We start from the raw sequence: 14,687 nt of genomic DNA on the forward strand, positions 1-14,687 counted from the left end.
GTGAGATGCTCCCCACTACAAAAAAAGCAAGAAGATCCCTCTCATTACTCCTACTTGAGAGATGTGACTAGAAGGCAGAAAGCTGGCTGTCAATGGGGGAGTCTCTCTCTTCAGGCAGAGGTAGGGCTGCTTCCTGGGACAGAGGCGTAGATGGTATTTCTGGCTCTGCAGTTCCTGATGAAGACATACTGGGACACCCAGGCTAATCTTTGGCAAAACTGGGAGCTGAACTCAGGAGTCCCTACTGCCAGCCTCGCTGATGCGATTCCCCCTCCACTCCCCCATGTGTCTCGCTCCCTAGCTCCCTCCCCACCAGCTTCCATGCCAGAAGCCCCAGCTGGCTGGTGGAGAATGTCTTGCTCCTCAGCAGCTGGGATTTTTAAGTATTTATAGGAACATGGAACAGATCAGTGGCTGACAGGCCCAGGGAGCATGCAGGCCCCTTCCCAGAGGTCAGCAGCTTCACTCCCATTTCCTGCACCCCATCCTGATTTGACAGAACCTAGGATGACAAAGATGGAGTAGGTGAGCAAGGTATGGGGTGGCAGCCTCCACAGGAACTCAAAGGATGTATTTGTCCATCTGCCCCGGGCTCAGCTTTCATACTCCGAGTCACTCACATCCCTCTATCCTAGCCGGAGCTCACGTGTGTGCCCACACAACCAAGGCCACACTGAATCCAAATGCACACTATTCGAACTCTTGACACTTTCACTGTCACACTCACATGTGTACACACATGCTTTCTAAATTCCACAGCCATGTGGATGCTCACAGGCTCACACCTTTGCACACACACAGGCTCGCTCACAGACCTACTGGGGCCCAGATTCCGGTCATTCCCCACAGGTCTTAATAAAGGTTCTGGGAGGAAACTTGTTTCCTGTCTAAGGCAGGGTGGGAGTGTGTGTGTGTGCTGGGGGGGGGGGCTACGAGAGTGAGTGTGAGAGTGCATGTATGTTAGTGTGTGTATGTGTGTAAGGAGCAGGAGTGACTGGGTCCTGAGTTTAGGGAGTGGGGAAGAGAAAGAAGAGATGGAGAGAAAGGTGGACCAAGAGACACTCAGAGCTGACATCCTGGAAGGGAAGCCAGGCTGAGATAAGAGCAAGGCAAAGAAATAGACACTGACAAGGATCAAGCCAGGGCAGGGTAGGGACTGGGGACAGTGCCCGCCCCCATGAAAAGCTGTCACATTGTTGCTCTGGTGGCCTGTGACAGTAGCACCATCTCCAACTGGAGCCTCCCCTCTCTGGATTTTGTCATTGTAACTTTGCTTTGCTACTTGGGCAGCCAGGAGTGGTGACAGGCAGGGAATATGGTGCCCAGGGCAGCCAGCCATGCCACTCCAGCCTGGCTGCCAATTCACCTGTCACTGCCCATCTCATCACCTGTGGCAGGTGCGGGGGGGGGGGGTGGGGGGGGGTGGAGCGGGGGAGGGCGGTGCAGATGAAACCAGCGATCAGCTTGGCTACCCTTGCCTCCTAGTGCCACAGTGGAAGCTAGGGGAGCAACCGGCCTTCCTCCCCAAAAGGTGGGCAGGGTTAACCAGACTTTGCCCAGGTCACTGAAGCCTGCAGCTGAGCCTGGGGAGAACGGGCCAAGTCTCTGCTCCCAGGCACCCAGGAACTATTGGAGAGAGACAGGAACCCGCATATGAGACAGGGGCTTAAGGAGGAGGTTGGAGAAGACATGCTTTTGGCATAAACTGGGGGTCCCTCTCTGCGCTCACTGAGCCAGCGGCCTGCTCAGTGCTGAGCCTGCCCCTGGCCGCGTTCACCTGGGACAGCGCCTGAGCGGCGGCCGATCCCACCTGGATGTCCTGGGCGGGCTCCCACCCCATGCCTGCCGTCCCCAGCCGCAGTGGGGAGAGGCTCGCTCTGGTCCTTGCCGTGCTTGGCGGTGGGCTCGGGGTCCCGCGTCGCACACGCCCCACCAGCCCTAGCCACCGCTCCGGAGGAGGGAACACCCCGGGCAGCCGTTCTGTGTCCCGACGGCTGCGACCCAGGACCGACTCCGCAGCAGCAATTTCCAGCTTTGTTCGTGGGTCCGGGAAGCAGAGGCCACCGCCGGCCACAGTTGTGGGCGAGAAGAAGGGCGCCAGGCGGCCGAGCCTGTTGCCGGGCACCCCAAGTGCGCACCGGGCTTCTCCATGACAGCTGCGGCCCGGGTTGCCTGGGGCCGGGGGCTCCGGCGCGGTCTGGCAGCGAGGAAGGAAGGCGCAGCCCCAGTGGGGAAGGGGCAGGGTTGCGGCTCCGGCCACGGGGCGGGGACAGAGAAACTACCCCGGCGCCGTCTGGGCGCCCAGCTCCGTTCCCGCCGCGGCCAAGGGACACCGGAGAGCGTCGGCGGCTGGGGTACCACAGAGTCCTGGAACTCACCAGGCGGGGCTCAGCTAGGCCGCCACGCTCCACCCCCGGCGGGCGGCGGGACTCGGATTTCCCGGTGGTTTTAAAATTATGTCCTTGGAGCCCAAGACGCCTGGAGGAGCGTTCTGCGCCCCTCCGGTCGCGGTCTCCGCACTCAACCGACTTCCAGGGCCGCGGCGGAGGGGCGGAGGGGCGGGCACTGGAGTCCCACGGAGTCGCAGGTCCTCAGCCTGGGGCCTGCCAGCTACGCTCCGGATGCGGGAGGGTATTCCGCCTTGCTGCGCTGCTCCCTGGGGGCCGAGGCGTGTGCTGCAGTCGGCAGCTGCGGCTCCGAGGCTTCCAGGAGTCCCGGCCCCACCATCGATCGAGAAACGCTGGGGGCTTCGAGGTCGCGGCTTCCGGAAATCCAGTTACTGAGCAGAGTTAGGGGGTCAGGTTTGAAAGGGATAGCGCTCCGGGTTGTAATCACCACCCGGCCCGCCGCTTCCGCAGCCGCGAGTCTAGCGCGGAGCCATCGGGTGGACCAAGCGGGTGTTGCGCGGGCCCGCAGCGGCTCCGCCTCGTAATCCTTCTCCGACCCGGACCCAGGGGCCGGCCCCACCTTTCCCTCAGTCAGGCCCCCAACCCAGCTCTCTCGATCCCCACCATCCCTCCAGGCCCAGTTCGCTTCAGAGGCGCGAGACCCGGAAAACAAGGAAGAAGAGAGCTCAGCCTCAATCCCGGTCCCCACCCCACTTTCGGGGCCGCTGCGCAGGAGAATTGAAGGGGGCGGACCCCGGATTAAAGCCACTGCCTTCCCAGCCTCGCGCCCCTTTCCTTCTGTCCGTGATGATTTCTTTATTGTCAGGCCAGGGCCAGGCTCCCAGCGCTGCCGGGACTGGGCGGTTGGGAGGAGGTTCTGGAGCCCACGCCTGGCGTCGGCGGGGGTCACCCCAGGGCCCTCGCAAATGCAGGGAGGAACAGCTGGTTCCCGCCGGGGCGGGGAAGCGTGGACGGCGTGGGCTCAGGTGCCTGGCAGGCACGCGAGGTCTCTAAGGCTTGGCCACTGTCACGGGTCCTGTGGTTGTTGCTTCCTCCCTCGCCACGCCCTTCTCCTGGGACGGAGATTTATTCCCTGGCGTGTGTCGGGAACGTGGCACCCTTGCAGGGACGCCCCCCGGAGTCTGATGCGGGGACTTTAAGATCAGACGCTTGGGGGCGGGGCTGGGAAAAACTGGCGGAAAATATTATAACTTTATTTTCAATGCCAGGCTGTTGTGGAAGCTCCTGGGACAAGCCGTGGAAGTTCCCGCAGGAGGCTTCCGCGATATCCTAGGCTGCTGCTCAGTCCGCCAAGCTCTTATCCATTGACTCACAAGCGCAGCCTGGAGGAGGAGGCCGAGCTGGACACGCCGGCCGCGCCTTTGCCCGGAGCAGCCTGGAGGTGTGGCGCGGCCGCGCTGGGAGCTGTGTATTGGAGGCTGGACCTGGGCACCCGAGGTTGGGCAGAGTGCAGGAGGTGGGTTCAGGGTTCTCCAGAGCATTCCCCTGAGCTGACCCGCAGGACTGCCTGGCCAGTAGGCACGGGGCCCGCGCGGTGACCTGCGGCCCTGAGGCTGGAGCAGCCGCTGCAAACGCCGCGCTGGCCCCAAACACTGAGTCCTTTAAATGTTTTAATTAAGAATAATTAATAGGGCCGGGCGTGGAGGCTTAAGCCTGAATCCCCAGCACCTGGCGAGGCCGAGGAGGGAGTATCCTTTGAGCCAAGAGGTGCAAGACTAGCCTGGGCAACACAGTCAGACTCCATCCCTACAAAACAAACAAACGAAAATAAAACAAACAGAAAACCAAATTAGCCGGGCATGGTGGCGTGAGCCTGTGAAGGCTGAAGCAGGAAGATGGCTTGCGACCGCACCACTGCACACCAGCCTGGGCGACAGAGCAAGACCCTGTCTCGAAAAATGTCTATGTCCGGGTAAATGTATAGATTTTAAAACTATTTTGAAGGTGGCCTTTTTGATTTTCAACTGACCACTCTGGAGGAGACGCCTGACCCAGAGCGCTTTCCCTAAAGTTCGGTACCCAAAGTGCACCTTCACCTGGTTGGGGTGTCTGCCTTCTGCCAAGCCCTACCTCCTGCAGAGGTGGGCTCCATGGTGTCTCCCGCTCCGCCCCAACTGGAGAATAGTGTAAAGAATTGTCGGCCAGGCGCGGTGGCTCACGCCTGTAATCCCAGCACTTTGGGTGGCTGAGGCCGGTGGATCAGTTGAGGTCAGGAGGTCGACACCAACCTGGCCAACATGGTGAAACCCCATCTCTACTAAAACTACAAAAATTAGCCAGGTGTGGTGGTGGGCGCCTGTAATCCCAGCTACTCAGGAGGCTGAGGCAGGAGAATTGCTTGAATCCGGGAGGCGGAGGTTGTAGTGAGCCGAGATCGTGCCACCACAATCCAGCCTGGGCAACAAGAGTGAGACTCCATCTCAAAAAAAAAAAAAAAGAAGAAGAAAAAAGAAAAAGAAAAAAGAATTGTCAACCAGAAGGAGCGGCAATTCAGAAGCACGCTTAAGCCAAGTCCTCAAGACTAGAAAGCATGGAGCAGGGGAGGTGTTTTGAAAGGTAAGGACAAAAGACCCTGGGCACGGATGGCTGAATCCGGGAATTTGTTGAGAAGGAGGCCGTGCTGTGTTGCCAGTTATTAATGGGTTTAATTGGTTGATCCACAGCCCTACTAGTGGCCTAACCAGTAGCCCAGGGCCCTGGAGGATTTGCAGGTCGTGTCAGAATTTGATTGCAGTTCCTTCCACTTGGCATAAGGAGACACCATCAGCCTGATTGGGAGGGTCATGGTGAGATGGAGCCCGCCGAGGTGGCAGCGCTGAGCTGATCACGGCCACCAACCATAGAGTGGGAGCCTTTCCTGCCCCCTTAACCGCAGCTAACATCAAAAGCACTGGTATGAGCTGTCTATCTGCACTGGAACCTGAGTTGGTCTTTGTCTGTGATTACCATTCTGCTGCGTTTATTTTGCCAGTTCATTATCCAGCCCTCTGAAATCAGGCCTCCCAAATTTAGCAGATGCTGGGGAGGACCCAGGGAGTGGCTTGTGGGGGCTAGCTGGTGAAACTGCCCTTTCCTTTCTGTTCTATGGGTGTGATGGTGTTTGAGAAATATGGGACTATGGTTTAGGTGCACTTCACATGTGCAAAGATGGAGAAAGCACTCACCTACACATTTAGGCTCAGAATATTGATTGAAACATTTTGAATGATCAAAAATAAAATTTTATTTTTAAAGTTTCTCTTTGAGATTTCGCCTAAGTTTTGGTAGATATTCTTAAATTTTAGTGACTTCAGTTTGGGAATTAAGTAAGCCAAATATTGTGTCCTTATTATTAGTTATATAGAACTGTGCCTTAGACTTTGTTAGAAACTTCTGCTTCACCTTGACTGACTCATTTTCCATTTCTGGTTGTACAAAATTAACTGACACTTTAATGCTGTGGCCACCTTTAAATAAAGTATGGTGTGACAAAAAAATACAAATGTTTTCAGAGATAAATGCATTCTTTGACATCTGAGGTTACAGCAAATCTATTCTTCTCCTGCTTGCTTGTTCAGAGTTGTAATATTTGCTTTGGTGTAGAGCTGAAGACATAAATTGGTAACCAGTGGAATTATATAGCTTCAGACTTTATTTATTTTCACCATTTGTTTCACTCATATGCAAATTTATTCTGTACCAGGAAATGTCAATTTAATTATATTCCACAGTACACGTGAATCACGTATATTTAGTCAAGTTGTAAATACACTAGAACCATATAAGCTCACAAAAATATATCAGCACATGATGGGTAAGTGACTTTTTCCCTGAGAAAGCGTATCTGTTTAACCTGCATGATCTCACCGCTTAGTGTTTACTTCTTTAGTCTACATTTGTTTCTCAGTTTTGAGTACAATCGTGATATGAAGAGACAAGTGAAATCACCACAATTTTGTTTTCCAAAATGTGAGACTATGCAAATACTGAAATGAGATTGAATATCCAAAATATCAAACCACAATTATGGCTTTGCTTTACTTTTTGCCCGTTTAAGTGACATGTGGCCCAGAATAGTTGGTAGGTATTCCTACCACAACCTTGCTTAGAATAGTGGTTGGCTAAATATAAATTTTAGAGATAAAGTTTGTTCTATACCCGGATGTCAATGTGATTACTATGTCCACTTTACTTTCTTTAAAATACATATTTTTCTTACTTTTCACTTTCTTTTTCTTCTTGGTTGATTTATTTTGGCTCAGGGATTTTTTTCCTTATGATCTCAAGAAATTTTTCTCATGTAAAAAGACATAATCGTGCCAGGTGTGGTGGCTCATGCTTGTAACCCCAGCACTTTGGGAGGCTGAGGCGGGTGGATCACCTGAGGTCAGCAGTTTGAGACCAGCCCGGCCAAAATGTTGAAACATCATATCTACTAAAAATACAAAAAAAATAGCTGGGTGTGGTGACAGGCGCCTGTAATCCCAGCTACTAGGGAGGCGGAGGCAGGAGAATCACTTGGACCCAGGAGGCAGAGCTTACAGTGAGCTGAGATCGTGCCATTGCACTCTAGCTGGGTGACAAGAGTGAAACTGTTTCCAAAAAACAAACAAACAAACAAACAAATAAACAAAAAAAAACAAAAAAGATCTGGAATACAGAGAGAAGCATAATGCTTTGCAGGTCATGGATGTAATCTTTCTTCTAGGAAAAATTTCTTTCAGATGTGACCAGAATTGGAAACATATTCCCTGCTGTCAGATAGCACTGGCTCAGGAGATGAATGAGGAGGATCCTACAGGCTACCTCAAGGAAAAGAAGCAGCAAAAGGCAAGCACAGGGGTGGCATGCACTCAGACTAGGGCTGCTCCTTCCTGGGCAAGTTTCAGAAACTCACTGACAGTTAGAGCTTGAAGCTTCCATAGAGATGAATGCCCACGTTTTCCAGATGGGAGAACTGATGCTTAGAAAGGCTGAATGACTTGTCTAAGATTTTGGGGCCAGACAGGGATCTTATTTCAGTATTTCTTGCATGAAACCATTCTACTTTCCACGTTTCTAATTTATAACTTGTTAAAAGTCATTGTAAAAAGGAAATAACATAAACATCAAGTCTGGAGGCTAGTGGTGGGATTATTCACATTTATTTTTCCACTTGACTTGATATTTCAGGACAATAGTGATGCTTAAGTAATACCGAAATTATCCTGGGAATATAAAAAATAATATATCTGTTTACATTTTGGTGTGGGATGAGTAGAATCTTGTTTTCAAATTCCTTATTTGAAAGGCTATTAAGAAGAATAAACTCTCACTTAACAGTTTTCTAATTCCTTGGTGGTATCCTCTGTCCTTTGGTAATGTGAAAGTAGAGCACACTTTTCTATTTTTGTTCCTGCCGCACCCCTCATAAGGTGAAGCATGCATAGAGCACTCCTGGGGTCAGCGTGAGCCCAGCACCAGCTCAGGCTGCCGATGCTCCAGAGTCGGATTCCACCTTCCACTTAAATGGCAGCCACAGGTAGACGTGCCCATCACAACCACCTCTGTGTGTTCATAATCTCTGTTTATTCTGCAAGTGATTTCCACGTGGAAAATGGCACAGTGTTTCTCAGAAGACAACTGCATAAAAATCAACATACTTCAAATTCACAGCAAATAATCAGATAATTGATGAAACTACTTACCCAAACGATAATTGTAAATTATGCCTTCTGAATATATTTGTCATAAACTTGGAGTAAGGAACCCTTACAGACACAGAACAATTCAAAAAATGCAAAGCTGTTTGTTAAAATACTGGTGCTTTTGGGTAGAAACCCTCATCCATATCCTGGTAAGGGTTGAAGTTGCACAGGTGTTTTCATTTGTCAAAATCCAGAAAACCATAAGCTTTAGATTTGTGAATTATGTTGTATTATATGTGATCTTTCTTTTTAAAAATGAGCTGTCAGTGGTCTCCCAGACAGCAGCTCAGCCTCCAGGACTCTCTTCCAGCATGACCAAAGACACCTTTTCACACAAGATGGTAGCAACAAATCATAGGTGCAATCACACCAAATTCACAGAAGATCAACTGAAAATCCTCATCAATACCTTCAATCAGAAACCTTACCCAGGTTATGCTACCAAACAAAAGCTTGCTTTAGAAATCAATACAGAAGAGTCCAGAATGCATGTTTAATGCTTCTAGGACTTTTCAGTGGGTTAGTCTAAAAGGTAAGTGTCTTTTAAAATTTTTAATAAAAATTTATCATTTGTAAGTAAACCTTTCTGTTAACAGTCTTGATTAGAGGATTTTAATTATGTTCAGAGATCATACATCTGTATCTTCTTCTACTTCATTTGAAAAGTACCAGTTTTCAATGTCACACCCATAATGAGGCAGAGTCTAGCTCTGTCGCCCAGGCTGGAGTGCAGTGACACGATCTCGGCTCACTGCAACCTCCAACTCCCAGGTTCAAGCAATTCCCTACCTCAGCCTCCAGAGTAGCTGGGATTACAGGCACATACCACCACACCTGGTTATTTTTTGTATTTTTAGTAGAGATGGGGTTTCACCATCTTGGCCAGGCTGGTCTTGAACTTCTGACCTCGTGATCCACCCACCTTGGTCTCCCAAAGTGCTGGGATTACAGGCATGAGCCACCGTGCCCAGCCTTTTCTTTCTTTCTTTCTTTCTTTTATTTGAGACGGAGTCTCGCTCTGTCGCCCAGAATTGAAGAGCTAGGCACAGATTCCAGAAAAGACCAGAACCTGACTTTAGATTCAAGCCAGAGCCATGGGCAAGATCAACCTGGTGTGGAGTTTCAACGTAGAGAAGCCAGACGGTGTCATACCATCTATAGCACCTCTCAATTACACACTCTTTTCAAGGCATTTATGAAAACCCATACCCTGGGATTGATTCCAGAGAACAACTTGCTGAAGAAATTGGTGCTTCAGAGTCAAGAGTCCAAATTTGGTTCCAAAATCGAAGATCTAGATTTCATCTCCACAGAAAAAGAGAACCTGTTGTGTCCTTAGAACAAGAAGCCCAGTGGCAAGATTTCTGATGGACTTCAAGGTACAGAAGATACACAAAATGACAGCAACCTCACTAGCACTCTCATTTCTCTAGAGTCAGAGCATGGTGAACACGGTCAAGTTCAGTGTATTTGATATTATCAACTTAGTCCCCAACTCTCTCTCAGAGTCTTTCTGGGAATCCATCCTGCTGAAAGTGCAAGCTAAACTTTCTGAAGATGGTAAAGAGCTTAGCTGGGTGTGGTGGCTCACGATTGTAATCTCAGCACTTTGGGAGGCTGAGGCAGGAAGATTTGCTTGAGCCCAGGAGTTTGAAACCAGTCTGGGCAGCATAGTAAGACCCTGTCTCTATTATAAAAAACAAAATAAATAAAAAGGACTGTAGGAGGTCGAGACAGGTACAGGAGGCACCACACTACGCTATTGACACAGCCTGGATCCAGAGTTCAGCAGAACTTGAGACAATGAAAACAAATTTAGTAATAATCATTTTTCAATCATCGCAGTACTTATTGATTTGAACAAAAATCAGTTAATGTCAAACACTTAAAAGTGAAGCTGCTCTGCCTATGGAGTAGCCATTCTTTTATTTCTTTAGTTTCTTAATACATTTTCTTTCACTTAAAAAAAAACCTTATAGTTTGATGAAGAATGACATATATACCTCATCTCAAAGAATCTTCTCACACACACTTATTAATTACAAGAGGAAAATCAGTAATTTTGCAGCAGAGAAATATGGCCAACTCCACCTTAACCAAGTGGCTTAAAGTCACGGCACCAGTAATGGCACAAACCAATGTGAGATGCTTCCTGATAGGATACACTAAAAAGGGCACAGTCTCTTCTGCATGTTGCTGACAAAAAGTGGGTAAACTGAAACTGAAACCAATAATTAGACAATGTCAAGCAAACACAAATTCAGGTTGACAGTCTGCAAAGTAGCATCCACGTACTCTTCAGCAATGGATTGATCCTAGCTACTCAGGAATCAGAGGCAGGAGGATTGTTTGAGGCCAGGAATTCCAGATCAGCTTGGGCAACATGATGAGACCCCATCTCTACAAACATCTTTTTAAAAATGAGCCAGGCCGGGCGCGGTGGCTCACGCCTGCAATCCCAGCACTTTGGGAGGCTGAGGCGGGCGGATTACGAGGTCAGGAGATTGAGACCATCCTGGTTAACACAGTGAAACCCCGTCTCTACTAAAAATACAAGAAATTAACCAGGCATGGTGGCGGGGCGCCTGTAGTCCCAGCTACTAGGGAGGCTGAGGCAGGAGAATGGCGTGAACCCGGGAGGCGGAGCTTGTAGTGAGCCGAGATCGCGCCACTGCACTCCAGCCTGGGCGACAGAGCCAGACTCCGTCTCAAAAAAAAAAAAAAAAAAAAAAAAGAGTCAGGTGTGGTAGCGTGCATCTGTAGTCTCAGCTACTCAGGAGCCTGAGGCAGGAGGATAGTTTGAAAACAGGAGATGGAGGCTGCAGTGAGCTATGATCGTGCTACTGCACTCCAGCGTGGGTGACACAGCGCTTTCCTGTTTCCAAACAACAACAACAAGAAAACAAAAAAATGGATAGAATAATGACAATAAAAATGGAGAAAAAGTAGGCTGACTCAGGAAATGCTTAGAAAGTGTAGCCATACCTCAAAGATATTGTGGATTTGGTTCCAGACCACCACAATAAAGTAAATATTGCTATAAAGTGAGTCACACAAATTGTTTTGTTTCTTTGTGAATTATAAAGTTATATTGACTGGGTGTTGTGGCTCATGCCTATAATCCTAGTACTTTAGGAGATGGAGGTGGGAGGATCACTTGAGGCGGAGGTTGCAGTGAGCCAAGATTGGGCGACTACCTCCAGCCTGGGCTACAGAGTGAGACTCTGTCTCAAAAAAAAAAAAAAAGAAAAAAGAAAAAAGAAAAGGCCGGGCACGCTGGCTCATGCCTGTAATCCCAGCACTTTGGGAGACCAAGATGGGTGGATCACAAGGTCAGGAGTTCAAGACCAGCCTGGCCAAGATGGTGAAACCCCATCTCTACTAAAAATACAAAAAATAACCAGGTGTGGTGGCATGTGCCTGTAATCCCAGCTACTCTGGAGGCTGAGGTAGGGAATTGCTTGAACCTGGGAGTTGGAGGTTGCAGTGAGCCGAGATCGTGTCACTGCACTCCAGCCTGGGCGACAGAGCTAGACTCTGCCTCATTATGGGTGTGACATTGAAAACTGGTACTTTTCAAATGAAATAGAAGATACAGATGTATGATCTCTGAGCATAATTAAAATCCTCTAATCAAGACTGTTAACAGAAAGGTTTACTTACAAATGATACATTTTCATTAAAAAATACACTTATCTTTTAGACTAATCTGCTGAAAAGTCCTAGAAGCATTAAACAAAACAGAAGCAGAAAGCACCTTGGTGCCATAACTTTGGGTTCTCCATATCATCACTCACTACAAGGAACCAAAGCTTCTTGGAGAAATGGCTGCTTTCTGACTGCAGGCAGGAAATGTGCAAAAGCAGTCTAGATCATCTTGTCATACTGGAAAGCAAGGGCACTTTTATACCCCCCAGGGTCATGTCCATAGGCTCCAAGAGGCAACTTGAAGGAGGTCCCACTGTCCAAACACGAACGAATATAAGCATCAGTAATAATGATGACTACAAGCCAGGCACGGTGGTTCACACCTGTAAGCCCAACACTTTGGGAAACTAAGGTAGATGGATTCCTGTAGCCCAGGTGTTCAAGACAAGCCTGGGCAACATGATAAAACCCTCTGTCTGCCAAAAATAGAAAACAAAAAAATTAGGCAGGCATTGTAGCATGTGCCCATAGTCCCAGCTACTTGAGAGGCTGAGGTGGTAGGGTCACCTAAGCCCAGGAGTCTGAGGCTGCAGTGAGCTGTAATTATGCCACTGCACTCCAGCCTGGGCCATAAAGCAAGATCCATCTCAAAAAACCCCAAACAAACAAAAATAATGATGATCATGATGATGATGTTGATGATGATGGTGATGACTGCAATGAGCAGGTGCACACCTGATATGTTTAAATTGTCAGGCTTATAATGATATTAACACATGCGGTCAATAGAATAAATACATCATCCAGATGTTCGAATTAGCATAAAAAGACTACAGTATTCCCCCTTTATCTGTGTGGCATACTTTGGAAGACCTCCAGTGGATCTCTTAAACCATGGATAATACCGAACCCTACATTAGCACTTACCACACACTGTGGCTGTAACTTTTGCAGTTTGAGGTATAAAAGCAAAACTAGCAAGAATGTATTTTTCCTTTTCCACAATTTTACAGATAGAAGATTAATTCTTACCCTAGATGTTAGCAACCTCAGCATATTATTTTCCTCATTAAGTGGGAAATTTTCTTCTTTTCAGTTACTGAAAGCATTTTCAGGTTTTTCTTTTGCATATCTGAATTGCCAACATCACTACTCTTGCATTTTGGGACGATTACTAAGTAAAATAAGGGTTACTTGAACACGGGCACTGCAATACTAAGCTAGGTCCATCTGATAACTTAGATGGCTGCAAATGTCTAATGAGCAGGAAGCAGGAAGCATGGATCTGCCAAGCAAAGGAATATGTCACATCCTGAACCAGATATAGCAGAATGGTGGGAGGTTGCATCACATTCCTCAGAATAGCACATGACTTAAAACTTATAAACTGTTTACTTCTGGAGTTTTATATTTAATATTTTTGACTGTGGGTGACTGAAAGTGAGGAAAGTAAAGCCACAAATAAGGGGATACTATTATATTATAAATATAAATGTGCTCAAGGACTGAAATAATAATATTGAGTAAACACATGTGAAATCTTAGCAGAGATAAAAACTTAAACAAATAAAAATTCTAGTACTTAAAAATACAATATCTTACAGAAAAATTTCATTAGACTGAGAAGAGGCAGGAGAAGAGTTCCCAAAATTAGTTTTTAAAAAATCAACCCATTTTTGGCCAGGCACAGTGGCTCACAGCTATAATCCCAGCACTTTGGGAGGCCAAGGCAGGCAGATCATGAGGCCAGGAGATCGAGACCATCCTGCCTAACACGATGAAACCCTGTCTCTACTAAAAATACAAAAAAGTTAGCCAACCATTGTGGCGGGCGCCTGTAGTCCCAGCTACTCAGGAGGCCGAGGCAGGATAATGGCATGAACCCAGGAGGTGGAGCTTGCAGTGAGCTGAGATCGCGCCACTGCACTCCAGCTTGGGCGACAGAGCGAGACTCTCTCTCTCTCAAAAAAAAAAAAAAAAAAAAAAAAGAAGAAGAAAAAAATCAACCCATTTTTAATTTCTTCAAGTGCTTTCTAGGATTTTAGGAAACTAGATTACTACTTAGAAAACTGGTAAATAAAAGAGTAACTGATAAATTAAGAATCCTGTATTTATTCTACCTTTTCTCTACAAGCAGTACGTCAGGGTAACCAAAGAGATAATGAAGAAAAACTATCTACAAAAGTTTTGTGCTTAATATATGAAAGAATAATAATAGAATTAAAATGGCTCCATTTCTTGACCTCTAATTTAATCAGTTTTGTAAGTTATCATCTCTGCTGCTCTTGGTTTGGATTAGCCGGGAAAACAGCCAATTAAGTATTATAGAAATAAACAGCTTAATATAAGAATTAGTGCCTACATTCTTGTGCATCTAAGTAAAACAATATGAAAGTTTGGCAGGTTGCCTCCAGAAAGTCAGAAACATAATCACAAATGGCATCAGCTGAAAACACTGTATAGGAGGGAAAGCAGCAGCTCGTGAAAGAGTCCAGGAAACTTCTGTATTCAGCAGGATTATGAAGTACACACTCATGCGAGGTCTATGATGGGGCTATATCTGGATGCTAGAATTGCTGAGAAGAACCTTGTTAAAAGCTCTGAAAGTCTCCATGCCTGGCTGCCAAAAATTGCTGGCAGTGACTTCAGCTTTACTTTTATCTTTGGAATTGTGTGTGAATTTTCTCTATTTGCAAATTTTATGAGGATTCATTTAGGAAAGAGAGTTCTAGAATATAGAGTTCTTAGTTTTAGAAAAGTGTAGTTGTTGCTGCCAAGTTGACAAAAGAATTCAAAACAGCTGCTAATATCACAAAAAGAAAGACAACTAGAAATAATGTTTGGGTAGGAAAAACATAACATTGTCTATGAAATATTCTTGAAAAAAATCTAAACAGTTCCTTAAACTTTCATTGTTTTTTGTAAAAACACTTAGTTATAAGTGTCATGGAAGACATCCTAAAAC

At 47.2% G+C, this 14,687-nt stretch overlaps 1 pseudogene; it reads left to right on the forward strand.

The window, feature by feature from the left end:
* The first annotated feature begins 7,485 nt into the window (after positions 1–7,485).
* LOC139356099 (double homeobox protein A-like) lies at positions 7,486–9,617 on the forward strand (annotated as a pseudogene).
* Positions 9,618–14,687: the final 5,070 nt, after the last annotated feature.

This window comes from Macaca nemestrina, chromosome 9, assembly GCF_043159975.1.
Source record: "Macaca nemestrina isolate mMacNem1 chromosome 9, mMacNem.hap1, whole genome shotgun sequence".
NCBI lineage: Eukaryota > Metazoa > Chordata > Mammalia > Primates > Cercopithecidae > Macaca > Macaca nemestrina.